Below are 27,931 nucleotides of genomic sequence, written 5' to 3'. Positions count from 1 at the left end.
GGTTCTTCTTGTCCCACTTCCAACACACGGAAGTGTTACTAGCAGGTTGAGGGAGGGGATTCTCCTCCTCTACTCCGCTCTGGTGAGACCTCACTGGGAGTTCTACCTTCAGTTCTGGAATTCTCAGCACAGGAAGGACATGGATCTGTTTTGTTGAGTCCGGAGAAGGCCGCGGAGATGATCCAAGGGCTGGAGAACCTCCCATCCTAGAACAGGTTGAGAGAGTTGGGGTTGTTCAGCCTGGAGAAGAGAAGGCTGCGGGGGCAACCTTTGAGCAGCCTCCCAGTACTGAAAGGGGCTCCAGGAAAGCTGGGGAGGGGCTCTTGATCAGGGAGTGCAGGGCTAGGACGAGGGGGAATGGTTTTAAGCTGCAAGAGGGGAGATTGAGATGAGATCTTAGGAAATGTTTTCCTGTGAGGATCATGAGACACTGGTCCGGGTTGTCCAGAGAAGTCATAGATGGCCCCTCCCTTACAAGTGTTCAAGGCCAGGTTGGATGGGGCGCGGAGCAACCTGATGCAGGTTGTCCCTGTCCATGGCAGGGTGTTGGAACTGGATGGTCTTTAAGGTCTATTCCAACCCAAAGCATTCTATAATTAGGCTTTCATTTACTTTTATTTCCCCAAATAAAGCTTGAGAAACCTTGATGAGTTCTTTTCCAATAAAATAAAGATGATACCTTGCAACTGGAAGCATTGAGAAGATTGGCAGGCTATTAATGATGCTGCTGTGAATTAATAATTGACCGCAACTTTGCTGGTTTTCTACTTAAAATTGTATTGTGGGAATAATAATTCAGAAAGATAAATGAAAGATAAAGCAAACAAAATGTCTTTTTCTCCACAGGGCTCAGTAATTGATGCTGGTCCCCTGTCAGAAGAGCTCATGTGAAGGCTGCCCATGGAAAGTCGATATCTGTGTTTGCTGAGGCTCTAGGAATCTGTTGGTTTACTGCTTAATTAACTGAAGAGCCCAGTTTTTCCCATGAACCATCTTTCACCTCAGAAAGACAGAGGTAAGATTGCAGGTCTCTGTTTCTTCTTTCCTTGGGTGGAAAATGTTTAAACCTGTTGTGGAGCTGGTTTCTGCTGGAGCACCTCTTCATGAGGAATTAGTTCCTGAGACTGTGGAAAGCAAAAGTCGCTGTTTTTCTCTGTCCTTGGGTATCCTTTACAGAGAGATCTGGACAGGCTGGATCCATGGGGTGAGACCCGTGGTATGTGGTTCAGCAAGGCCAAGTGCTGAGTCCTGCTCTTGGGACACAACAACCCCATGCAGCTCTCCAGGCTTGGGGAAGAGTGGCTGGAAAGCTGCCCAGCAGAAAAGGTCTTGTGGGTGTTGGTTGACAGCGGCTGAACGTGAGCCAGCAGTGGCCCGGGTGGCCAAGAAGGCCAGTGGCATCTTGTTCCTCTATCAGAAACTGTGTGGCCAGCAGGAGCAGGGAAGGGATCGTCCTCCTGCACTTGGCACTGATGAGGCTGCATCTCAAATCCTGCATTCAGATTTGGGCTCCTCACTCCCAAGAAAGACCTTGAGGGCCTGAAGTATATCTGGAGAAGAGGAATGGAGCCAGGGAAGGGTCTAGAGAACAAGCCTTATGAGAGGCAGCTGAAGGACCTAGGGTTGTTTAGCCTGGAGAAAAGGAGGCTGAGGTGAGATCCACTTTGTTAGTCTCTTCTCCCAAGTGATGAGCAATAGGATGAGAAGAAATGGCCTCTAGTTCCACTAGGGGTGGTTCAGATTGGACATCAGGAAAAATTTCTTCACTGAAAGGGTTTTCAAGCACTGGCAGACTCAGTGCAGGGAGGTGATTGATTCAGCAGCCCTGGAGGCATTGAAAAGATGGGCAGATGAGGTGCTCAGGGATGTGGTTTAATAGTGGACAGGTGAGATTGGAGTTGATGATCTTTTCCAGCCAAGTGATACTATGATTCCTTGGCTTATTTTCTGTACAGTTGGCCTGCATTGCATTCATAGCTACAAGTGTTGTTTTAAAAGCTCAGAAAGACAAAATTATTGCCCTAACAAACGACGCTTTCTCAATAGGTTTGCAAAATAAAATAGCTCATCACTGTGGCAGCAGGGTGATGTGGAAACAGTTTGGCCTAAAGAATAAGACATGCATTTGGGAAGTCAGTGTGATGCTGTCGGATGGTTTGCAGTGTTAATGGGGTGAATTGAGGCTGTAACTGGAGAATCTGATAAGTCACAGACACGGTGTCACGATTTAGCCCCGGCCCAGCCAATTTCAGCAGCTAAAACCAAGCAGCTGGCCTCCCAATTCTCCGTCCCACAAGGCTGGATGGGGCCTTGAGCAAGCTGATCCAGTGGGAGGTGTCTCTGTCCATGGCAGGGGGAGTTGGGACTGGATAGGCTTTGAGATCCCTTCCAACCCAAACCATTCTATGATTCTGTGTAGTCATATCAGAGTCTCCCCTGTGTTGTTTCTATGTGGTGATTTGGTTCTGCTGCAGTCCTCGTTTGCGCTATGTCATCTAGTCTTTATGGTTGATATTTCTATGTCAGAGGCACCTGCACGATGCAAAAGACAAATGTTTCAAGCATGTGTTAAGAAGAAACCAGTAGATGGGATTTCTAATGTCTGCTGATGACTTTAGCTCTTCTGTGCAGAATTAAGAACTGTTTTGATACAGAGTTGGTTGTAGTTTCAAATCGTAGAAGGCTTTCTGTTCTTGTTTTCTAAAAATACCATAAGCTGCTTTTGTTTTCGTATGTAAATCCTAGAGTTGGACAGGCAGATGGGTTCTTTGTTTATACGGAAAGCAGTTGGGACATGAATCTAATTCTGTTAGGTAGAAACCTCTGGTGTTTGGCTCTTTCAAAAAATTAAACTGTGTAAATAAGGATTCGGTCATCTTCTGTCAAATGTTGCTCACCCAGCTTTGGTTTGACCTAATGTCTTTGTGGCTGATGGACCTGGGGCTGTTTAGTCTGGAGAAGAGGAGGCTGAGGGGGAGACCTCATTGTTCTCTGCAGCTCCTGGAAAGGACGTTGGAGCCAGGTGGGTGCTGGTCTCTTCTCCCAAGTAGAAAGTGATGGGTTGAGGAGAAATGGCCTGAAGTTGTGCAGACAGGGTCTCATGAGAGTGGAGTAGAGGGGGAGCATGATTTGCTGTTCTTCACCCAATGTGGTATTTGCTGCACAAGCCCTTCCTGAGGATGGAAGGTTGTAAATTTGTGCTTATTTACTTTCTTGCATTGTTTTCGCTATTTTGGTACCTCTTTGTCAGTTTGTGTTAGCTCCTGCTCCGACCTTCTCAAGGGCACATCCTTGGTGTTGGGCTACCCGTTGGCTGTCAGCTCTCTGGAGGTGAGATGCTGGCAGGTGCTGATTCTGCCTGCGAGACGCGGCTGTGGTCGCTGCCTCTGTAAGCCAGAGGAGTACGAGAAATTCTACCTTTTTTCGGTCGTGGAAGATGATCCAGAGGTTGGCAGGATATGAAGCACAGAAACACACAGAATAGCTTAGGTCAGAAGAGACATTTAGAGATCATCCAGTCCAACCTCCTGCTGTGGGCAAGGACACTTTCCACTGGATCAGGTTGCTCCAAGCCCCATCCAACCTGGCCTTGAACACCTCCAGGGATGGGGCAGCCACCGCTTCTCTGGGCAACCTGGGCCAGGTACTCCCCACCCTCACAGGAAAACATTTCCTAAGATCTCATCTCAATCTCCCCTCTTTCAGCTTAAAACCATTCCCCCTCATCCTGTCCCTGCACTCCCTGATCAGGCGCCCCTCCCCAGCTTTCCTGGAGCCCTTTTCACTGTTGGGAGGCTGTTCTAAAGTCTCCCTGCAGCCTTCTCTTCTTCAGACTGAACAACCACAACTCTCTCATAGCAGAGGTGCTCCAGCCCTCAGATCATCTTCATCATGTCCTCTGGACTCGCTCCAACAGATTCATGTCTTTCCTGTGCTAGCGACTCCAGAACTGGATTCAGGGCTCCAGGTGAGGTCTCACCAGAGCAGAGCACAGGGGCAGAATCCCCTCCCTGGCCCTGCTGCTCACTGCTGGGTGTGCAGCCACAGATACAATTGGCTTTCTGGGTTGCGAGCATATATTGCCAGCTCATGTCCAGTTTTCATCCACCAGTACCCCATGTCCTCAGCAAGGTTGCTCTCCATCCCTTCACCCCCCCATCTGTATTGATACTGGGGATTGCCACAACCTAGGTGCAGGACCTTGCACTTGGCCTTGTTGAACTTTATGAGGTTTGCGTGTGGCCACTTCTTGAGCACATCAAGGTCCCTCTGGATCGAATCTCATCCTTTTGCCTGGCATCCCTTCCCTCGAGCGAATCAACTTCACCACTCCGCTTGGTGTCATCTTCGAGCTCGCTGAGGCTGCACTAAATCCCACCATCTAAGTCAATGATGCTGGTATTTTACAGTACCAGTCGCAATATAGACCACCAAGAGGAGAGGCTGATCTCCATTTGGACACTGACCCTTTGTACAAAGTCCAGTTCTGTTTTCTCCACACACTCCTCTCTCAAGTAACAAGGGTTGGGATGTGAGGAAATAGCCTCAAGTTGTGCCAGGGGAGGTTTAGATGGGATATGAGGGAAACTTTCTTTCCTGAAAGAGTGGTGAAGCCCTGGCAGAGGCTGCCCGGGGCAGTGGTGGAGTCCCCATCCCTGGAGGGGTTCAAAAAAGATGCGGCGGTGGCACCTGGGGGCATGGTTTAGTAGGTTCAGTGATGTTGGGCTGGTAGCTGGACTGGATGATCCTACAGGTCCTTTCCAACCTTAATGATTGTGTGTTTCTGGGAAAAACGTGCATAGCACAGTGGCTGAAAAGGAGTCCTTTTATCTTCTCAAAGTACCAACTGAATCTGTTCAGAGCTGCCTTTTTCTTTATTTCCGTACCTTGGATCTTGCCTTTAAAGGAACAAAATTTACAATCATGGAATCATAGAATCATTTTAGATGGGTTAAACCCTTGATAAGGACTATTTTTGCCTTTAGTTAAAAGCCTTTTTTATCTTCCGATTATCACTAAACTCATTTTTCAGAGCTGCTGGAGTCACGTAACCCCTTGTCAGTAACTCAGGAGAGTGGTGAGATCTGATTCTGGTAAACTTTTAAGAAGTAAACACAAAACCCCAAAGCCACGGCTCGGCTGACACAAAGCGAGAGGAATTGTTCTGGTGTTTCTTGACATCCGCGCTGAGTTGTTGGTGCAAAGTTTTCACTGGGGAGGTTTTGCTGCGTACACAGCTCTGTTTGCTTCTCAGAAAGACTCTCGATACCTGCTTTCTGTGGTTTGGAGGTGAAGGTCTACACATTAAAACACACGCATGCTTGCTGCCAACCGGAAAGGATGGAAATTTAAAGTATTTCCTGGTAGTTCTGCCTGAATACTCGTTTAAATTATTTACCATTGAGTCAGGCTTGTGAGCTGGAGACAGTGGTGTTATCTCCAACAGTACTTTCCAAGAACTAGAAACACTTGTAAATAATCTTCATTACAAACAAGTTTTAGAAGCACAACACCGTGAAATCCTCATGAACTGGAAAGCAAAGCTTCATTTTGTTCAACCTTGGTCAGCGTTCTTGTGTAGCGCCCTGTCCTTGTCCTCCCTGACATGGCAGCATCTCAAAGCAGCTCGAATGATGCTTAGATCTTCAGAGTTCATTGCTGGTAGGAGTTACCAACTCAGGGTGAAACTTGGCATCAGCAGAGAACTTGTCTGTATTGTCTGATGCCCCACTGGGGTGAGGTGGAGAGGCTGCAGAGAGGCAACTTTCCATGGTGGTCAGTTCTCCATGAGATACCTCTACAAGGCCGCCGTGGAGAGGCATCCTAGGCCCCTCTGTCTGGGTTTGTTGCGTTAGGGTAGCCAATACACAGGGAACTCTGGTCTCTCTGAGTTGAAAAGGTAGAATCATAGAATGGTTTGGGTAGGAAGGAGACTTAAAGCTCATCCAGTTCCAACCCCTGCCTTGGACAAGGACACCTCCCACTGTGAGGGTAGGGAGGCCCTGACCCAGGTTTCCCAGAGCAGTGGTGGCTGCCGCATCCCTGGAGGTGTTCAAGGCCAGGTTGGATGGGGCTTGGAGCAACCTCATGCAGTGGGAGGTGTCCCTGCCCATGGCAGTGGTTGGAACTGGGTGGGCTTTAAGGTCCCTCCTCACTGAAACCCCCATTCTGTGATTCCATGATTCTCCTTGAATTTCCTTATCTCTTGGAACTGTGAGCTGAGAGAGCACTGGCTTATAATGAGGACGAGCTGGTAGGAATATACACCAAAAAATATGATGAAATCCATTGCAAAGCCCTCATAGATGCTCTTTACTTTTATTTTCCTAAAGAGCTTTCACTACCCTTGTGGATTTCTCGAAGCCCCGTGACGTTAACGAAGCCAGAGCTCTAATGGGCTTCCTGTCCCCACCCTAGCTTCTTCTACCTTGTTATCCCGGAGTTTCTTTATCCAATAAAAGGCACACATTTGTTTAATGGAGCTGTCACGAATCCCAGCTCCGGCTGAACTGCGATGCATGTATTAAAATAGATTTGGTGAAGTTAAAATGAAATTTGAAATCAAAGGGAAATTGCCACGTTGCTTGTTCCAGTTCATATCAAGGCGTCACCTGGGAGAGAGTGTATTCCTGGTAGGAGCGTGAACGGGTTGTTAAGAAGGGACCAGTTTTATCTGTAGGGAAATTCTCTGCTATCTGAAGCCCAAGTGTGAAGAGGAAAAGGCAAACTAATTAGCAAATTTTAATAACAAAGTAACAGAATCGCAGTTGGATGGTGTGTCTATTAGCACTGGATTCAGACAGCTCAGTGGTTTCCGTGTATCTCTGAACGTGCAGCAAACGGAGGGAGAAGTTTTATTAAGATACATCATTTCTCATACAATATCGGGTGCCGGGTCCTGCACTTGGGTCACAACAACTCCATGCAGCGCTCCGGGCTTGGGGAAGAGTGGCTGGAAAGCTGCCTGGCAGAGAAGAATCTAGGGGTGTTGGTCGACAGTTGCTGAACATGAGCCAGCAGTGGCCCGGGTGGCCAAGAAGGCCAACAGCATCCTGGCTTGAATCAGCCATAGAGTGGCCAGCAGGAGCAGGGAGGGATTCTTCCCCCTGCACTTGGTGCTGCTGAGGCTGCACCTCGAATCCTGGGTTTGGTTTTGGGCCCCTCACTCCAAAAAAAGACCTTGAGGGCCTGGAGCACATTCGGAGAAGGGGAACAGAGCTGGGGAATGGTCTGGAGAACAAGTGTTATAAGAGGCAGCTGAGGGAGCTGGGGTTGTTTAGCCTGGAGAAGAGGAGGCTGAGAGGAGACCTCGTCACCATCTACAAGTGCCTGAAACAAGGTTGTAGTGAGGTGGGTGCCGGTCTCTTCTCCCAAAGAGGTGTTAGGATTAGAGGAAATGGCCTCAAGTTACACTGGGGGTAGTTTAGATTGGATATTTGGGAAATTTCTTTCCTGAAAGAGTGGTGAAGCCCTGTCAGAGGCTGCCCAGGGCAGTGGTGGAGTCTCCCATCCCTGCAGGGGTTCAAAAAACACGTGGCTGTTGTACTTGGGGACATGGTTTAGTAGGTTTGGTGGTGTTGGGCTGATGGCTGGACTGGATGATGGAGGCTACTCCTGCCCTTGCTCTGGAGGATGGTGTTGAAGGGCTGCCCCAGCAAACAGTGATGCCGCTGTGGTATGTGACACTCATCCCCTGATGGAATGTATGGAAACATGGGCTTTCACCCACAAAAAGATGTCCTATGGGCATTAATAAGTGTGACAAAGTCAAAACAGGAGAGGAACGCCAAGCTGTTACTGTTGAGAAACATCACCAGAACCAAACACCGAAGAGTGAACCAGTAACTGAATGGAAAAGTTTTACCCCTGCATTTACCTGTCCTTTGCTTTCCTAAATTAGCGAGCAAAAAATTAAGTTATGTCCACTTTTGATTTTTTTTCTTCTCCTTAAAGCAATGAGAACGTGCCCAAGGTGGACACCTCACCACACTGGGAAGGAAAGTTCCTTGCAACCCCTAATAAAGCTGGTGAGCTGGAGAAATGACTGTCACCCAGTCTCCCAGCGAGGAGGATGCCGTCCTCACCCATTACAGCAGACATATCGTTAGCTGTCATGCAGTATTTATTACTTTGCTGATGAGTTAATTAACAATTTTAATAAGATTTTAGTACTTACTGGAATTATTTACCCTACGTACAGCGACGGTGTCGACAACAGATGGGGGGTAAACGCTGTATGTAGCAATTCCATTCTTTTAATGACTTCTCTGCTTGTCTGCGAGTGCCCTAATCGCTGCTAACAGCTGTAAAATTGATCTGGCCTTCATATTTAACATGCAAAATAGCTGCTAGATTGCCTCGGTGTCAGTTATCCATTATTACTCCATCATTTTCAAAGACCACTACGGCATCCCAAACCCCGTGTACAAATAGACGACTGATAACATACTTCTTGTTATCCCCACTCCCATTAATAATAGTGGAGTGGAAAAGCTCTGGAGTTTAATTGTAAACCCTCTTGGGAAGCAACAAGCAAACTCTAAGGAAGCATTTTCATCTGCTGGAGGAATAAGGATGCAGTGGCCTCAAGTTGCACCAGGGCAGGTACTGATTGGGCATCAGGAAAAATTTCTTCACAGAAAGAATTCTTGGGTACTGGCAGAGGCTGCCCCAAGCAGTGGTTGAGTCTCCACCCCTGGAGGGATTTAAAAGCTGGGTAGAGGAGGTGCTCAAGGACCTGCTTTAGTAGTGGGCAGGTATGGTTGGACTTGATGATCCAAAAGTCTTTTCCAACTGTGCAATTCTATGATTCTATAATTCAATGGGATCTCTGCTGTAGTGCAGGAACACTGTTCTTCAGCATTTCCCAGAACCGCTGGGCTCCAGACCCTTCCCCATCTCTGTTCCCCTTCGCTGGACATGCTCCAGCCCCTCAATATCTTTCTTGGAGTGAGGGGCCCAGAACTGAACCCAGAATTTGAGGTGTGGCCTCACCAGAGCTGAGTGCAGGGGGATGATCCCTTCCCTGCTCCAGCTGGCCACCTCATGGCTGATGATGTTATCAGAATTAATGTGATTCAGCCATGATGACCCAAGCTGCCATCTCCTCCAGGCAGCACCTCCACCTCTCCCTGTGCCGCAGCAGCCAGTGAGGGCCCTGCCAGTGCTGAGGCTTTTCAGCACTTTCTTTTTGCAGGCTTTAATTATGGAGGGGGAAAGAAAACTGTTGTGCACTGGTGTGGGTATAAAATGAGCTGCCTCCTTGCACTGCTCTGAACTTCCCACTGAAGTGCTGGAGCTGGCTTTGCTCGTATTGTTTGTGCAGCTGCAGGAATTGCACGCACATCTGCTTCACTGTCCTGAAATTCAGCCCTGTGCACATTCACAGAGCATTGCGAATGGACAGATTTTTTTCCCTCGTCCTTAGTGGTTTAAATAAAACCCAGTTACTTTTGTTTTTACAATGGATTTCATCTTCACATTGCAAAGAAAACATTGCTGGCAGCTCCACTGCTGCCTTTCCAGCTGCACGGAGGACAGGTTTGTTATATGAACAACTTCTGTTACATAAACTGGCTTTCAGGTTTACCAGTTTGGACTGGAAGATACTTTATCTTCTACCAAATTCCAGAGATCTGTAGCCAGCTAGGTTGATCCCAGCCCATTATTTCCATAGAGGTCATTCTGCCCCTCTACTTTGCTCTGGAGAGAGTTCAGCTGGAGCCCTGTGTCCAGTTCTGGAGTTCTAAGCAGAGGAAGGACATGGATCTGTTGGAAGCAGTCCAGAGGAGGCCAAAAAGATGATCCAAGGGCTGGAGCACCTCCTGTTTGAGGACAGGCTGAGAGAGTTGGGTTTGTTCAACCTGGAGAAGAGAAGGCTGTGAGGGAGACCTTCCTGCAGCCTCCCAGTACTGAAAGGGGCTCCAGGAAAGCTGGGGAGGGGCTCTTGATCAGAGAGTGCAGGGATAGGATGAAGGGGAACGGTTTGAAGCTGAAAGAGGGGAGATAGAGATGAAGAAATGTTTTCCTGTGATGGTGGGGAGGCCCTGGCCCAGGCTTCTGAGAGAAGTGGTGGCTGCCCCATCCCTGGAGGTGTTCAAGGCCAGGTTAGATGGGGCTCTGAGCAACCTGATCCAGTGGGAGGTGTCCCTTCCTGTGGCAGGGGATTGGAGCTGGATGGGCTTTAAGGTCCTTCCAACTCAAATTGTTCTATGATTCTCCTTGCATGTCCTGAGCTTTTGGAAACCATTGCATTCATATTCCTGATTCATCACCCCGTGCAAGAAGTTATTTTCTCCAGAGCGGTGAGGAATCTGGGGGGAGAATTCAGCAGAAGCAACACTGGGTTCCTTACATCTGACAGCCCTGTGTCACCTTGGTGGGATCCTGCCTCTTTCAAAGGGTGTCCTACTTTTGGAAGCCATATGTGGAGCAGCCCAGCCATTTTGCTGTGTTTTCTCAGGCTCTTGCCTATTATTTTGTTGTAGAAACAGTTTTAAGGAGTGCTGAGCAGCAGCAGGAAGGGATTTTAATGTGGTCGCTTCTCTCTGGTGCTTCATGAAGCAGCTGGAGCATCTTCTGCCTCCATTTAACAGCACCGGTACTTGTGGATCTCTTCTGCTATTAATATCTGAGATTTAATAGCATTGCTTTGGACTTATTTCTGCAGTTCTTTCCTCCTGAAACTCTCCCAGAGCTCTGCATTTTAATTAGTTCAGCCTCACCCTCCCTGCACAAGGGAGCTGGACTCCCCTGACCCCCTCCTGGTTTTCCCCTTTGCTCTGTTCATGTGCTCGTACTCCAGCTTTTAACAAGAGCCGTTGCTGTTTCCTTCATTGAGGCACATCTACACCTATTTCTGAGATATGAGCTTGCCCTTTTCCCCTGTTAAGTGGATTTGATCCCCACCCTGATATTTTTTAACACTCCCAGTGCATTTATGGCAGGGGATGCACCCGGAGCGTGATTATCCTGCTGTTTCCTAGAAGAAAGGTTTGATTTGTGGTGCTGCCTCATCCCATTTCTTCACTTTTCGGGCTTAATTACAAATATCTCCCTCTCTTTTATTAATACTTTGCCTCTTGACTGTGCTTCTTGTTCTATTAACACTCATTTTGTTCATACAAACCGAAGAATTATTGGCCAGGGAGTCTGCATCCCTGCCTGCGCTTGGAGGATGCGAGTCTGCTCCTGCTGCCTGACATGGGTGTGATATGCTTTTGGTTTGGCTTTAGCTGACTTTAACTCGAGCTCTAGCTTAGTAGAGGGGACTCTGCACTTCACCTTGAGGCTGCAAGAGGGGAGACTGAGACTGAGGTGAGATCTGAGGAAGAAATATTTTCTTGTGAAGGTGGTGAGTCCCTGTCCCAGGTTGCTGAGAGAAGTGGTGGCTACCCCATCCCTAGAGGTGTTCAAGGCCAGGTTCGATGGGGCTTGGAGCAACCTGATGCAGTGGGAGGTGTCCCTGCCCATGGCAGGGGTTGGAACTAGATCAGTTTAATGTTTTTCCCACCCAAACCTTTCTAGGAGTCTGTGATTCTGTTGCAGGTGCTTTTATTGCAGTGTTCTCGCTGCTGAGCTCTGCAGCTCTGAGGAGAAAGCTTGAAGAACATAACTAAAAAATCTGTAATGAAGAAGCAGATTGGTCTGTAGTAAAGCAAAACATAAAAAGAGGAGTGGTGGGTAAGATAAATGTGTTGCTGAAAGGCTGTGCGGTGCTCTTGCAGGACTCCTTTTCCTCCCCAGGGAGTGGGATGCAGGTGCAAAATGGAGTGAGTGTTTTCTTCCAGAACAGAAAGAGGTTTTTAGCTGTATAGTAGGTCTTGGGTCAGGTCTTGGAGCTGCATCCAAGGGCAGGTTGATACAGAAAACAAAACTCCAAAGACCTCTAAAATCCTGCTGTTGCTCAAACACGTTGCTTGGCAAATCTGTCTGGATAGGAAAACATCGGATGCATCGAGAAAAGGATAAATGGTCAAGAAAATGTAGAGCTGCTTCTCTGTTTGTGTGAAGATAATAGTACTTGGAAAAGCCCAGTGATGAAGCAGTGGCAGGTGTTTGCCTCTGTCACCCAAACTACTTAAAATTGAGGTTTGGAGGAACTTTTCCCAGGGGCCTGTAGTGACAGGATGAGGGGGAGTGACATTCAGTTGGAAGGGGGAAGATTCAGCTTAGAGATTAGGAAGAAATTCTTCACAGTGAGGGTGGTGATGCTCTGGCCCAGGTTGCCCAGAGAAGTGGTGGCTGCTCCATCCCTGGAGATGTTCAAGGTCAGGTTGGATGGGGCTTGGATCTACCTGATCCAGTGGGAAGTGTCCCTGCCCATGGCAGGGGGCTTGGAACTGGATGGGCTTTAAGGTCCCTTCCAGCCCAAACCATTCCACGATTCTATGATCCCACCAGGTACCAGCAGTGCTCTGCACCCGGCATCCCCCAGCAGTGCTGCAATGCGAATGGCATCTCTTCTTATAACCTTTAAAAACGTTTCCTGTAGCCGTGCTTGAAAGTTCAGTGACTCAAAACCCATAGATGTGCCTTGGAAATGGAAGGAATTGAGCAATCCCTCATTGTTGTTATTTTGTGTTTACAAAGCACATACCCGAGGAAGTGTCTATTCAGAAGTCATGTGAGGTCTTTGGTTTCCATCCTTGGGATCCCCTGGCTCATCAGTTCGGCAAGTTACGCTGCACAGACCTGAAGGAAAACTTGGCGAGGGCACCATGCCGTTACCCCAAGTAACCTTCAGCCGGTGCCACTGGAATGACGGCACTGGAGAGCCTGGCAAAAGGAGGAGCCCGTCCTTGCACGTGCTGTGTTTGCTGATGTAATATTTGCTCTGTGTGCCTGCGTTTCTGAGTAGAGCAGTAAAACAGTGTCAGTAGCGGCAGGTCTGATATGAACAGCAGGATAATGACCTGCGGTGGTCATGCCTTGAGCTTGCGCTTCACCGTAGAGCACCAGAGCATGTTGCAAGTGGTGGTGAAGATCTCTTTGTGGGGATAGAAGAGGGGCACAAAAATGATCAGAAGGCTTGAACACCTCTGCTATCAAGACAAGCTGAGAGGATTAGAGTTGTTTAGTCTCGAGAAGACAAGGCTTCAGGGAGACCTTAGAGCAGCCTCTCAGTGCTGAAAGGGGCTCAGGAAAGCTGGGGAGGGGCTTTTGATCAGGGAGTGCAGGTTTAGGATGAAGGGAAATGGTTTTAAGCTGGAAGAAGGGAGATTCAGATGAGACGGAAGAATGAGATTGTTTATTCTGAAGGTGGTGAGTCTCTGGCCCAGGTTGCGTAGAGGAGGGTGGCTGCTCCATCCCTGGAGGTGTTCGGGGCCAAGCTGAATGGGGCTCTGAGCAACCTGATGCAGTGGGAGGTGTCCCTGCTCTCTGCAGGGATTGGACAGGATGGGCTTTAATTGTTCCTTCCCATCTGAACCGTTCTGTGTTTCAATGATTCTAAGGGTAGAATTGAGGCTGGAGTCTTGGCTTCTCATGTGGGTCACTAAGTAGGGATGCTTTCAATTTCTTGCTGAATTTCCAGAGCACAAACAGCTTCCTTTGGAGGTTGGGACTCTGGGCATCTCTGTGTGGGGTTCAGCAGATGACTTGGCAATCACTCGGTTGGGGATGTAACCCGTTCCTGCTTCTCCTCAGGGCAGGATCCGAGAGCACTGGTGTCATGCTCTTGCCAAGCTGGAGTGGTTCTGCTCCTCGATGAAGTTCCTTCTTGGTCACAAGCAGCAGTAATTAAAACTACATTGAACTGATAAGTTTTTCCTTCCTGCTGTGATTCATTTTCGTTCTTGAAGCGTTTATAGGATGCCTGCGAGTACACTGGTGATTCCTTTTCCTAGCAGAGCAGCATTTAAAGCAGGATATTGCTGAGTGCAGTTGTATGGGGAGTCAGATGTTATCTAGGGATTACATTACAGGGTCAGAAATGGGCTTTAACACTGGCAGGACTTGATACTGGGCAAGGAGCCCAAGTCCTCTTCCTGTGTTTTCTGCTCTCGAAGTCCATAATCGGAATAGGAGAGTTTTATTTGAATCAGAGAGGATTTCTGCTTTGTTCATACCCTCCCAGGCTAGTGTATTTGTGTGTGATATGGCTGCTTTCTGTCATGATCCACATTTAATTCCTCTCCCGTATCCCCGCCCTGGTCTCTCCATCCTAATTTTAAGTTGTCCTCATGTTTTGTGATGAATGGCCGTGAGGCAGAAGGTGGCTTGCATGGAGTTTTGTGCTGTCATGGCTTTTTTTCAGTCTGCAGAGCATTTTAAAACAGCCCCATCAATTTATTCTGAACTGACCCACGTTGCCGAGAGAAATCGTGGCTGCCCCATCCCTAGGTGGTTCAAGGCCAGGCTGGATGGGGCTTGGAGCAACCTGATCCAGTGGGAGGTGTCCCTGCTCATGGCAAGGGAGGATGGAACTGGAAGGACTTTAATGTCCCTTCCAACCCAAACCGTTCCATGATTCTATGATTTTTAGATATGTCCTTTGAGGTTCAGGGAAGCTGAGTCTTCCCTCCAGCCCCACTACAGGCAGAGAAACCTCTAGGTTTCTTAGGAGAAAGTCTCTTCCAACCCAAACTGTTCTGTGCGTCTAGGTTTCTGTATCGTCTGAAACACTTTATAATTGTCTATAACAATGAGGTAATGTATTTATATCTTATTGATACCCAAATTTATGTATTTATATATGAGTTATCAACATGAGTTTATTTATATATAGTGGTTTATAAGTAATTTTCCTATGCAATTATGGAGTCTTCGTGATGTGAGTTCCCCTACTAGGACCCAGCCAAAGGAGATTGCTGCACTTTGGCTGGAGCAACCTGCAGCTCCTCCCAGGGATGTTTTCAGTAAACTCATTTCCATTAGGTGCCACCTTCCCAGGAGCATCACCTGGTGTGGTTTTGAACCTCTTATGAAGAATTAGCTTCATTATGAATTGTAAATCTCGCTCTTTGATGGGTGGGAATGTATTGGGCTTTCACTCTATGGTGCCACAACGTCTCCAGTTATCTCACAGAATCATGGAACAGTTTAGGTTGGAAGGGACCTCAAAGCCCATCCAGTTTCCAACCCCCTGCCATGAACAGAGACACCTCCCACTGGATCAGGTTGCTCCAAGCCCCATCCAACATGGCCTTGAACACCTCCAGGGATGGGGCTGCCACCACTTCTCTGAGCGTCCTGGGCCACGCATTTCAGGATATTGATTACAGTGTAAAGCTGTTTAATTTAGTACATAATCACCCACTGTAATTTCAGGTTTTTCCTGAATGAACTATTTAATTAGGACACAAGCTTCGAATATTCCAGGATGTATGGAACAGCGCCGTGATTGATTATCCACCATGCCGGTGGAGAGGTCCTGAAGTTCTTTTGTAAGGACACAGTGCTGTATTTAATCAAATGTTGGCTGGAGCCAGTTGTCGGCTGCCGTGGGGTTTGGCACCAAGTAAGCAGCAATTGAAGCATTACTAAAACCAGCCCTATGGTGGGGTGGACAATCCACTGCACAGGGCAAGAATTGCCTCCAGGGGACCCGCAAGGCCGTGCTGGTCTTGTGATTATGGAAGAGGGCTGCTTAATGAATCTGTGTAGCCAAGTGATGCAACGGGTTGCATTTGGTTGGTGTTCTGCAAGTTCTCCAGGCTATTTTTAGAGCCAGCGTGGGGAGGGAAGGAGGCTCAGTGACACTGGGGGAAGGGTGAGGGCCCTGGAGCAGATGAAGGGTCAGCAGCAGCATAGCGGCACTGTAGAGCACCCAACCAATGTGCAACAAATCCTGCAACTCATTCTTCTCACGAGTTCTGCAACCCGTTCTCTTCCCCTGCCCCGTGCCAGCGAGCCTGGTGAATCTCCATGCGCATGCAGGTTGTCCTCTGCTCACATGGCACCAGTGTGCTCCTGTGGAGTTTCCAGGAAGCTGAGTTTATATTTTGCTGGGTTTTGGTTTTATTTTTTTGCTTATCGAGTGCATTTCTGACAACTTCCTCATGCTGGAGAACATTCAGAAATGCAGATAGGAGAAATGCTGCTGTCACACAGACACTCCCAACCTCTTCCTCCAGCCTCTGTAACCTTAGAAGGCATTCCTCTCCTTGAGGATCTTAGAATTGTTTGGGTCAGAAGGGACCTTAAAGCCCATCTGCTTCCAACCCCCTGCCAAGGGCAGGGATGTCTTCCACTGCATCAGGCTGAGGGTGGTGGAGATAAAACCAAACTTATGCTAAGAGCTGGCTGATGTTTGTTTGTACTGTCCCTGGATTAATTGCTGCAGAAATAAATGAGCTGTAGGGTGTTTTGTGTTAGCTTTCTTCATGCCCCTCTATTCCTTGGTGTCCTCCTACAAGAGCAACAAGAAAGGCAGCTGGCCTGGGGTTTGACACAGGGCTTGCAGCTTGGCCAACACCAACCCTTGGAACTTCCTAAGCTGCCGTTACCTCTATATTGCATTTTTAGGGGCTGAAAGTGGCCCATGTTGGGTCAAGTGCTGGTTCCTGCACTTTGTTCACAACAAACCCATGCAGCGCTCCAGGCGTGAGGAATCGTGGCTAGAAAGCTGCCCAGAGGAAAAGGCTCTGGTGTTGCTGGTCGACAGGAGCTGAACATGAGCCAGCAGTGGCCCAGGTGGCCAAGAAGGCAAGGAGCATCCTGGCTTGGATCAGCCATGGCTTCCAAGTCATGGTTGTTGTGACTGTGTGATTATCAAGGACATCTTTAGGGAGAGTCATTCATTATCTGGGGAGCACTTGGGGAATGCTCGCAATTCATGGGGCTGGGAACAGCTCTGCTCTTATGTAACCAACCTCATGGCCGATACTTTCCTACTTAGGTCTGAAAACACAGCTTGAGCCTTTCTTCTCCAAGCTCTGGAGACTTGGGGATGTGTTTCAACTACCCATGCTGGCCACAGGGAACACCTCGCCTGCGCCACTCGTTCGAAGTTCCTCCTTTGCCAGCAGACTTGTCCCCTGAAGCGATCTTGCTCAACCAGGGGAAAATGTTGTAGGACCTGCTCTGCGAGTGGATGGGGTTGAGCAGAGGCAATATCAAATTCTGGAGAGTTTAAGTTTAAGAGAGATTAAGATTAACACCCAGAGCACTGCACAGATCCCTTGGGAGGTGCTTTTCCAAGGGATTCTCGCCATCTACACCAGAAAGGCTTTTGTGGTATTGAATATCAAGGGAGATTTTGGAGCAAAGGTTTTCTTCTGCCTCTCACCTGGTTATGTTGTTCCAACATGTGTGGGTGAACGTGATTCTAGGTGTTTGTGGGCAGCGAGAGGTGAGAGAAGGCCATGAGGACCCAGTTCTGGCTGGGCTGATGTGCAGGAAGAGCAGGGACAGAAAATCATAGAATCAGGGAACGGTTTGGGCTGGAAGGGACCTTAAAGCCCATCCAGTTTGAAGATCTCCTAATCCCACCCTATTGCCACGCATAGGGACATCAGGTAGGGACCTGAAAGGACTTTGGAGCCATATGGGTGCTGGTCTCTTCTCCCAAGCAACAAGTGGTAGAACAAGAGGAAATGGTCTCAGGTTGTGCCGGGGAGGTTTAGCTTGGATATGAGGGAAAATTTCCTTCCTGAAAGGGTGGTGAAGCCCTGTCAGAGGCTGCCCGGGGCAGTGGTGGAGTCCCCATACTTGGAGGCATTCAAAAACTGTTTGTCTGTGGTGCTTGGGGACATAGTTTATTAGATAGTGTTGGGCTGACGGTTGGCCTGGGTGGTCTTAGAGGTCTTTTCCAACCTTAATGATTCTGTGGTTCTGTGATCTTCCACTGGGTCAGGTCGCTTAAAGCCCCATCCAACCTGGCACTGAAGAACTCCTATGATGGGGCATCCATAACTTCTTTAGGCAATCTGTTCCAGCATCTCCCCACCCTCAGGATGCAGAAGTGCTGCTGAAATTCTGCCTGGTCCAAGTTCGGAGATTGGCATGAGTGCTTAGATGAAAACTAGATGGTGAACAGGAGAGAGGAGCGTGTGCTTTGATCTTCTCAGCACCCTGGTCATCTGAAAGGTTTATAGACCCAGCATGGAGTGGGTGGGGAGAGGCGAAGTGCTTGCTTGCAGAGCTCAGCCACTCTGCAGGGTTTGTGCTGGCACGGCTTGCTTCTCCTTAGGGCTTTTGGCAAGATGCTGAAATCTCTGGCTGGAGCCCCTGCTTGTATGTTGGAGATGGTCATTTCTTTTCCTTTCAGTTGGTCTCTTCTGGTCCGGGTTTGACATCTGGGGCAGGGACGATCAAACTCTGTGTTTTTGCGTGGTGCCAATCATAATATAATGCTCTGCTCTTGGTCCTCTGGGTCCTGGTGTAACACGTGGCTCGAGGGGATTTGGAACAGAGGTCTCGCTGCTCTGATATCCCTTCTCTGATGGTGACCACTTAAAGAAGAAGCAAAAAAAGCTCCAGGGGAGGCAGTTATAGCTTATCCTGCCCTAGGAATGTCTTCTCCTTATCTCTGGTAGCAGAGGCATCCAATGGTGCTCTGAAGAGGAAAGATGAAGAAGCCAGCTCTTCTGGTCCAGGTGGCTTCATCGCTGTCTTCAGAGGGAAGGCTTTGTTAGAGAGCTAGGGAGGTGTTTGTGCTGAAGGAACCCAAAACATCTTCTGGGCATAAGGAAGTGGCTGCTGGACTGTAGGGAACAAGTGGTCTTCCATCTTCCTACTGCTGTGTGTTGGGAAGAGGAGGCACTCTGTGGTTTTCTCACTTCATGTGCAGCTTAGTAAACTGTAGCAACCTTTGAAGTAGTTGTATTTGTTCACTTTGAAACAATTATTATAATTTTAGTCTTGCAGCCCTGCGTTCAGTTCTGGAGTCCTCAGCACAGGAAGGATGTGGATCTGTTAGAGCAAGTCCAGAGGAGGCCACAAAAATGATCCAAGCACTGGAAAACCTCCCATACGAGGACAGGCTGAGAGGGTTGAGGCTGTTCAGTCTGGAGAGGAGAAGGCTGCAGGGAGACCTTCGAGTAGCCTCCCAGTACTGAAAGGGGCTCCAGGAAAGCTGGGGAGGGGCTCTTGATCAGGGAGTGCAGGGATAGGACAAGGGGGAACGGTTTTAAGCTGAAAGAGGGGAGATTGAGATGAGATCTTAGGCAGAAATGTTTTCCTGTGAGGGTGGGGAGGCCCTGGCCCAGATTTCCCAGAGAAGTGGTGGCTGCCCCATCCCTGGAGGTGTTCAAGGCCACGTTGGATGGGGCTTTGAGCAACCTGATGCAGTGGGAGGTGTCCCTGCCCATAGCAGGGGTTTGGAACTCAATGGGCTTTAAGGTCCCTTCCAACCCAAACCATTTGTGATTCTGTGAAACAGGGCAGCAGAGGCTGTTTTGTTGCTAGGTTTGGGGAATTGATTCCAGTTGTTCGTCTCCTGAGTAACCCCCTGCCACACCATCGTGATCCTGCCCCTGAGATGCAGCAACTCAGCATCCTACTGGGGTTTGGAAGTCACTGGTAGCCTGTTTCAGAGCAAAAGCTTTGCCAAGCAGCAGGATTTCGGTCAAAAAGCAGTTTCCGGTCCCTGCTGTGTCCATCCTTCTGCAGAAGCCTCTTGTCCTTGCAGTTTTTATTTGTCCACCCTCCTTTTGTGCTTTGCCAGGTGGAGATTCAACCCTCAGCGTGATGCCAAAAAATGGTCACGGCTTCGTTTTTTGTGCCCAGATGAAAAGATGAAGCTTGCATGCGTTTGAATCTTTTGAACGTAATGAGATTGGGATCCCTAAGGGTTAAGGATTTCAGCGTTGCCTGTGAGTTCAATCCCTTTTTACAGATGCCGCCTTCAGCGATCTCCAGGTCCGCTCTTCTCTAATGCAGCTATTTGATCAAATTGCTCTGCTCGTGGTGTATAATTTGGCTCTAACTGCTGCTGATGGCAGCACAGTGATGATGATGGGAGCACGTCTCTTCCTTTGAGAATAATTCATAGTAGAGTGGGCTGGGTTCTTCACCTCCTTGTGGTGATGGGTGGGTGTAGGCTGGCCTTGATTTCTCTTCACCTTTAGAGATGGGTGCTCTCTCCACTTTGGGAGGTTGGAGGAGAGCTTCCTGCGCAGTGCTTGCCTCCAGGACTGCCCAGGAGATGTGCGCTTGGAGCTGAGACCACCGTGTGCCTTGGTGGAGGCCAACTGGGGTCCATCCTGCTTGCGCCTGTTGAGGACGCTGGACGTACCGTGGGTTTCTGAGCGTGTGGGTGGTCAGACTGGGATTATTTCATAGAATCCTACTTTTCTCCACACTAACCAGCTCCAGGTCCCTCAGCTGCTCCCCAGAACCCATGTTCCAGACCCTCCCCCAGCTCCGCTTCCCTTCTCCAGCCCCTCTGTGTCTTTTTTGTACCGAGGGGCCCAACCAGCTGGTGGTTCCTGGCTCTGAGCGATAACCTAAACCCACCTTTCCCCCAAGTTTTCCTGGGGAGAAGCGAGATGAAAGCAGCATCGCGTTAAAACAATGTTGTCATTATCAAAGCTTTAATTCCAAACCATACCGCCCCTTTTTGATGTTGATCCCCATTTGGGAATAGTCAGCATGCTCTGGCTAATCCCAGCTCTGCAGACCTGGTTTTGTTGCCGGGCACTGCAGGCGCTGGGGCCGCTGCGTGTGGCTCACAATTAAGGTTGGTTCCCTAACCCGTTACAATTAGATAAGAATAACAAAGCCAAGACGTTTTCAAAAGCAAGGCTGAACCCAGGGTGTCTCTTGATTGTTTTCTCTTGTCGTGTAATTGAACCCTGAGGACCTCTCTGCTCCATGGGAAGTCAGCTGTTTTCATAACCAGTTCATAATTATTCCTGTTGTGGAACCTCTTATGAAGCATTAAAACTACAGGGGGATGAGTGAAGAGGTATCCATCCTTCCCTGGGCACAGGGAGGGTCTGTGTGGAGTACTTGTGGGGGTTTATGAAGCATTTTGGGGTTGGAAGTGTCCCTAAGTATGAAACCCAGTGTCCTTCTGGCATTGGAAGAGCAAGGGTGGGAGATGTGTTTGAGGGTGGGAGATGTGTTTGATCGATTCAGAACGGATCAGACAGCAGAACTTTGGGGCGATGCCATTAGTACCCAGTGTGGTCTCTGCTCATACTGGGTGGCAAATTTTTAAGACACGCTCTGGTGTCTTAATGGGCTCCACTCCTTTGGGGGTGCATCCTAATGTTCCGTTACCTACATAGTGCATCCGCTTCCAAGGCAGCCCTGGATTCCATGAGCAGCTCACAACTTATAGGGAAGTTGGGCCATGCACGGGGCACTTGAGGACATCTCTGCTTTGTGTGCAGCCTCCACCCCCCTTGGCGGAAAGGATGGAGACCTCCCCGAATCTCCCCATAGCACCAAGATCACAACTGCTTCCAACATCCTCATGGTCTGCAGCCAGCCCAGTCGCACAGAAGCTGGGAGAGACAGCGCAGTGCGGATGTGGATCCCTGGGGGGATAAAAATGCTCCATGTTCTGCCTGGCTCTGGATGTGATGCTGGGCATTTGGATTTGAGGACAGCCTCACAGTTTTGGTATCCTGGGCTGTATTCAAAGCAGTGGGACCAGCAGGGCCAGGGAGGGGATTCTGCCCCTCTGCTCTGCTCTGGTGAGATCCTGCTTGGAGTCCTGCACTCAATTCTGGAGTCCTCAGCACAGGAAGGATGTGGATCTTTTGGAGCGAGTCCAGAGGAGCCTGTGAAGATGATCCGAGGGCTGGAGCACCTCCTATATGAAGACAGGCTGAGAGAGTTGTGGTTGTTCAGTCTGGAGAAGAGAAGGGTGAAGGGAGACCTTCTTGCAGCCTCCCAGTGCTGAAAGGGGCTCCAGGAAAGCTGGGGAGGGCTTCTTGGTCAGGGAGTGCAGGGATAGGATGAGGGAAAACAGTTTGAAGCTGCAAGATGGGAGACTGAGATAAGATATTAGGCAGAAATGTTTCCATGTGAAGGTGAGGAGACCGTGTCCCAGGTTTCTGAGACACGTGGTGGCTGCCCCATCCCTGGAGATGTTCAAGGCTGGGTTGGATGGGGCTTGGAGCAACCTGATCCAGTGGGAGGTGTCTCTGCCCATGGCAGGGGGTTGGAACTGGAAGAGCCTTTATGTCCCTTCCAACTCGAACCATTCTGTGATTCTATGACAAACAGTGGGAGCTTTTTACTTACTGTGTGTCTCCTACCTTGATGATATAACCCCATCAGGGCAGGGAATTATCACTAATAGATATACATAAATATAAATTGCTAATAATTTATACATATAAATGCATTGATGCATTATTTAGTGAATATTGCTACAGTTTCAATACGTTTTTAGACGGAAGAGGGAAACTGATGCCCCCATTCCTCTCCATGTGCCCACCCCTGTCCCCTGTAGTTCACATCAAACTTTTCTTTGTGGAGAGCAAGTGTATGGAAGCATCTCATGTTGTTTTGAAGAGCGTTCCCTGGATCACCCTCCCCGCTGACCAACCCCCGCTTTGGCAAAACAACAAGAGGAAGTTTTTTGATGGCTGTGGTTTTGCAGTTGTACCCTGATTTGTATAATTTTGGCTTTGTGCTTGGATTCCTCGCTTCCCGCTCCAAATTCACGGAGTCTACTGTGTCCTTAACCCCTCTGACAGGGGCATTTTTATGTTTTATAGGGTAGAACCCTGCTTTAGGTCTTTTTTTCCTTGTAAGTTTGCACTTCTGACTGCTGAAAATCAAGCTTGTGCCTCTGCGGAGTTTATAGCACACGCCATCCGTTGGGGAGAACATCTTTTGTTTTTGTCGCTTAGCAATTCCAGTCTGAGTTTCAATTGCAGCAGCAAAATTCACCCTTCCCTTACCCAGAGCTGGCGCAGGTTTTCATAGAATCATGGAATAGTTCTCTTCTCCAGGCTGAACAACCCTAACTCTCCCAGCCTGTCCTTGTATGGAAGGTGCTCCGGCCCTTGGATCATCTCTGTGGCCTCCTCTGGACTCCCTGCCCAGGGAGGTGGTTGAGTCACCTCCCCTGGAGGGGTTTAAGGGATGGGTGGATGAGGTGCTGAGGGACATGGTTTAGTGATTGATGGGAATGGTTGGACTCGATGATCTGGTGGGTCTTTTCCAACCTGGTGATTCTATGATTCTGCGATCTCTGAGATGAGGAAGGTTGGGCTGAGTTCTGCATTGTCACCAATTTCTTCCTGAATAAAGCCACCCTCTGGGTTGGGAGGCACTTTGGGCTTTTAAACTGTCTGAGTTCATAGCATGGACGCTGGGAAAAGCACCTTGCTCACTACTGTAGCTGACGTGCCCAAAGGAACGTGACGTGCTTAATTAGATTCAGTTTTTATTTAAAGTTTGCTCTTTCAGACTGAAGTAAACAGAAACATGAAGTGCTGACAGTTGTTTAAATGAGACATTCACCATGAACTGTATTTTCTAGATGTAGAAATCACAATGTAGGGACTTCTTCAGTTTCTGATTGCTTGTTTTAAGTGATGGAAGAAGCCAGCCTTGAAAGTGCTAGATTCACATTCTTCAGCAGGTACACAGGCTTGGATGTGCAGCTTGGTGGCCAGTGGGAGTAGAGAAGGGATCATTCCCCTGGACTTGGCACTGGTGAGGCTGCAGCTCGATTCCTGGGTTCAGGTTTGGGCGCCTCACAACGAGAAGGACATTGCGGGGCTGGAGTGTGTCCAGAGAAGGGGAATGGAGCTGGAGAAGGGTCTGGAGCCCAGGGGTTCTGGGAGTGGCTGAGGAAACCGGAGCTGTTTAGTCTGGAGAGAAGGCGGCTGAGGGGAGACCTCATCACTCTCTGAAGCTCCCAGAGAGGAGGTTGCAGCAAGAGTAGTGGTCAAGGGTTTGAAATCCAGATGGAGATCCGTGACAAGTGGTGTCCCTCAAGGGTCTGTACTGGGACCAGTGCTGTTTAATACTTTTGTCGATGATACAGACAGGAGATTGAGTGCACCCTCTGGAAGTTTGCAGAGGACACCAAGCTGAGTGGTACAGTTGCCACACTGAGTGAAACAGTTGCCGGAAGGACAGGATGTATTCCAGAGGGACCTGGACAAGCTGGACGTGGACATGTCCCTGCCCATGGCAGGGGTTTGGAACTAGATGATCTTTAATGTCCCGCCCAACCCTAACTATTCTATGATTCCACGGAGCAAGGTGGGTGGTGGTCTCTTCTGCTAAGTAACAAGTGATAGAATGAGAGGATGTGGCCTCAAGTGTCACCAGGAGAGTTTTTTAGATTAGGTATTAGGAATAATTTCTTTCTTGAAAGAGTGATGAAGCCCTGGCAGGGGCTGCCCGGGCCAGTGTTTTAGTCCCCATCCCTGGAGGGTGTTCAAAAACCATGTGGCTCTTGCACTTTGGGACACAGTTTAGTAGGCACAGTGGTGTTGGGCTGACACCTCACTAGCTTTTGTGTCAACACGTTTCAGTCCTGGGTGGCTACTAGAAGGTCTCTCCACAGCCTTCTCTTCTCCAGACTGAACAAGCCCAACTCTCTCAGCCTGTCCTTATATGGGAGGTGCTCCAGCCCTTGGATGATCTTCATGGCCTCCTCTGGACTCGCTCCACCAGATCCACGTCCTTCCTGTGCTGAGGACTCCAGAACTGGACACAGGTCTCCAGGTGGGATCTCACCTGAGTGGAGCAGAAGGACAGAATCCCCTCCCTGACCCTGCTGGTCCCACTGCTTTGGATGCAGCCCAGGACACGGTTTGGCTTTCTGGGCTGTGAGCACAGATTGCCAGCTCATTTGGGGCTATTTTATTTTCAGTAGAAAAGCCCTCAGTTTCTGGTATTCTACTGGCAAATATATTGGAAAGACAGAAGCTACGGAAGCAGATTAACCTCCTTGTGGTGGTTCTTTCTGGTGGGCATGGCTGGAGGCCAGCAGAGGCTTCGGTTGCTGCCGGGCCATGGCCGGGGCTGGAGGGTTCGGGTCATGGACAGCAGTCACTGCCCTTGGCTGAGGTTTGCCAGCGGTTTGGGTGATGAATGAGCCACGCACGAGGCTGGGGCTCGGTGCTGCCGGCAGGGAATCAGCTCCCCTCCGCTCACTTGTGTTCCACAGCCTTCTTAATTAATCACCATGCCCAGGAGAACGAGCAAAGAAATGAATGTTGGGCTCCTCTGCAGCTTGCGCAGGTTCTTTGTGTTCCGAGTTCTTTGTCTTATTTAACTCTGTCCTAGGAGAGCTGGGTTTTCCAGAGTTTATATGCCTTTTAAGGTGACATTGTGTTAGCGTCTGCCCATCTAACTATTTCGAGTCTCTTTGAAGGTGAAGAGGTGGAGGGAAAACCACACAGAAGGTGGAATTGGGCAGCTGGGCCAGGCGAGCCTCCATGTCCTCTTGGAAGGCAGATCCAGCCAGGACAAAGACATCCATTAATCATCCGTTTAACACAGCAGCTGGAATCACATTCCTTGCTGGAGCTGGGCCATTCCTGTTTTTTTTTTTCTTTTGCTGCTGAGGTTTGAAAAAAATGAACAGCTGAAGAGATTTAATTTGTTGGTAAACTCTGAAAACTTCCCATGTTTCTCAGTTATTTGGTTTTTAATTTGTATTCTGCACTTCCCAACCCCTCCAAGATTGCAAAAATCAGAAAAGCTGGAGGATCCACTCCAAAAAATGCTGGCCTTTGAAATAACACAGTCAGAAAAGTGGGGTTGAGCAGGTGTTTGGAGTTTGGTCCTTAGCGTGGTCTATTCCATGGATGTAATGATATGGAGTCTTTATCTGAGTGTTGCATTATTCATAGAATCATGGAATGGTTTAGTTTGGAAGGGACCTTAAAGCCCATCCAGTTCCAACCCCGTGCCATGGGCAGGGACACCTCCTGCTGGATCAGGTTGCTCCAAGCCCCATCCAACCTGTCCTTGAACACCTCCAGGGATGGGGCAGCCACCACTTCTCTGGGCAACCTGGGCCAGGGCCTCCTCACCCTCATTTCTTCCTAAGATCTCATCTCAATCTCCCCTCTTTCAGCTGAAAACCATCCCCCCTCATCCTTCCCTTGCACTCCCTGACCAAGAGCCCCTCTCCAGCTTTCCTGCTGCACTCATGGCAAAACTAAAAATATTTGCATCTGGATCAAAAGTGTAATTTTACAGCACAAACACCTTAGAATTCCTCTTTACTTTCGTTTATGTTATTCCAAAACAATACCCCCTTGGCCTATATGGAGCCTGTAGTGGGACTCGGAGTGAAGATAGTGAGTGGATGTTGATCTTCTTCCCCAAATCACAAATGATGGGATGAGAGGAAGTAGCCTCAAGTTGTGCCAGGGGAGGTTTAGGTTGGATATTTGGGAAAATTCCTTCATGGAAAGAGTTGTGAAGCCCTGGCAGAAGCTGCCCAGGGCAGTGGTGGAGTCCCCATCCCTGGAGGGTCCAAAACACGTTTGGCTGTGGCACTTGGGGACATGGTTTAGGTAGCACAGCGGGGCTGGGCTGACAGTTGAACTGGATGAGCCTAGAGGTCATCTCCAGCCTCAGTGACTCTATGATTGAATGATTCTGTGGTTTTATCCCATAGTGAGCTCTCTGTAAGCCCCAACTTTCATTCAGAGGAGCCCTTTTCCCAAGCTGGAAAACAAAAAGCTGCTGCTTTTAAGAGAAAAAAATGCCCCTTTTTATGGAGCAGCCGCAGGCTCGGTCACGAGTGGGAGGTGGAGAAGGGCTGGGGTGATTCGGGTAAAGTAATTTTTCTTGCGTGTTAGCTTTTCCTCCCATGAAATGATGATTTTTCTCTGATGTAGAAGAGGTTGTAAGGCTGACTTTAATACCATTTGTGGCACACGCCGCTGCGATGATGCACGGCTCAAAAACTGGCTCGGGTCTGAATACGAAACAGGCAAAATTGCTTTGGATTTCAAAAGGTTCGTCGTTTTATTTTAAGAAAAAAAAAGAGTCCCTCGGATGGGACCGCTTGTGTTTCCAGGCACGGCAAGCTGCGAGCGCTGCTGCTCTCGCTCCTCCCGTGCCATTGGAGCCGCCTGGCAGGTGGCATCGCCGAGCGCGGCGCTCGCTCGCTCAGCGCCGGCAGCACGCGTTGGGTCGCGTTATCAAGCAGCCGGTGCGGGAAAAGGAGTGGGAGAAGCTGGCGGCGAGTTGGTTGGCTCGTGATGGCAGCACCGGGAGCCGGCGAGCGCTGAAGGGCTCCCCAAAGGCTGAGAAAAGCATGGGGGGAGAGCGCGGGAGCGAGCGGGAGCCGACGAGCTTCACGGCAGCATGTTCGTCAGTGGGGGGGGGCACAGGCAGCACGGAGAGCGGCGGAGCTGGGAAGCAAGCGGGTAAGGGATGGAGGCTCCTTCCCCTTCTCCCTGGGGTTGGTGGTAGCTTTGGGAGCGGGTTTGGAGATGAATTTGGTGGTGGATTTGGCAGCGAGTTTGGTGGTGGATTTAGGAGTGAATTTGGTGGTGGATTTAGGAGCTTCGCCAGGGGAGGTTTAGGCTGGACATTAGGAAAAAATTTTTCATGGAAAGGGTCATTGGGCACTGGCAGAGGCTGCCCAGGGAGGTGGTTGAGTCACCTTCCCTGGAGGTGTTTAAGGGACGGGTGGACGAGGTGCTAAGGGGCATGGTTTAGTGTTTGATAGGAATGGTTGGGCTCGATGATCCTGTGGCTCTCTTCCAACCTGGTTATTCTATGATTCTGTGATTTAGGAGCGAGTTTGGTGGTGGATTTAGGAGTGACTTTGGTGGTGGATTCAGAAACGAGTTTGGGGGTGGGTTTGAGGGTGGGTTTGCTGGTGGATTTGGGAGCAAGGGTCGGGGTAGATTGGAGATGGAGTGACAGAGTGTCCGGCACAGCCGCACTGCCCGCACTCCCTGACCAAGACAGGGCAGAGGTTAAACCATTGCTGTCACTTTATTGAGCACTTAAACAACAGCGAAAAGAAATGCTGGCATCCAGATAATGACTGATATTTGCATTTTCTGAGCCTGCCTTTCCTTGGGCATTTTACTTT

General features: G+C 49.1%; 1 protein-coding gene across 6 annotated transcripts in view; it reads left to right on the top strand.

The window, feature by feature from the left end:
* Positions 1–27,931, top strand: part of NCOA1 (nuclear receptor coactivator 1) — a 175,945-nt gene that overhangs the window by 62,533 nt on the left and 85,481 nt on the right. For 4 of the 6 annotated variants that reach the window (XM_069850607.1, XM_069850603.1, XM_069850608.1 and 1 more), the window contains exon 2: positions 847–1,015. The gene's annotated coding sequence lies outside the window, so the exon portion shown is untranslated. Of the gene's footprint in view, positions 1–846; positions 1,016–27,026; positions 27,255–27,931 lie in introns of those variants that run through there. The other 2 variants (XM_069850604.1, XM_069850606.1) reach the window with 2 other exon arrangements.

Source organism: Phaenicophaeus curvirostris, chromosome 2 (genome assembly GCF_032191515.1).
Source record: "Phaenicophaeus curvirostris isolate KB17595 chromosome 2, BPBGC_Pcur_1.0, whole genome shotgun sequence".
NCBI lineage: Eukaryota > Metazoa > Chordata > Aves > Cuculiformes > Cuculidae > Phaenicophaeus > Phaenicophaeus curvirostris.
Note: the sequence above shows the minus strand (reverse complement) of the source record. Positions and strands in the feature narration are given on the sequence as shown.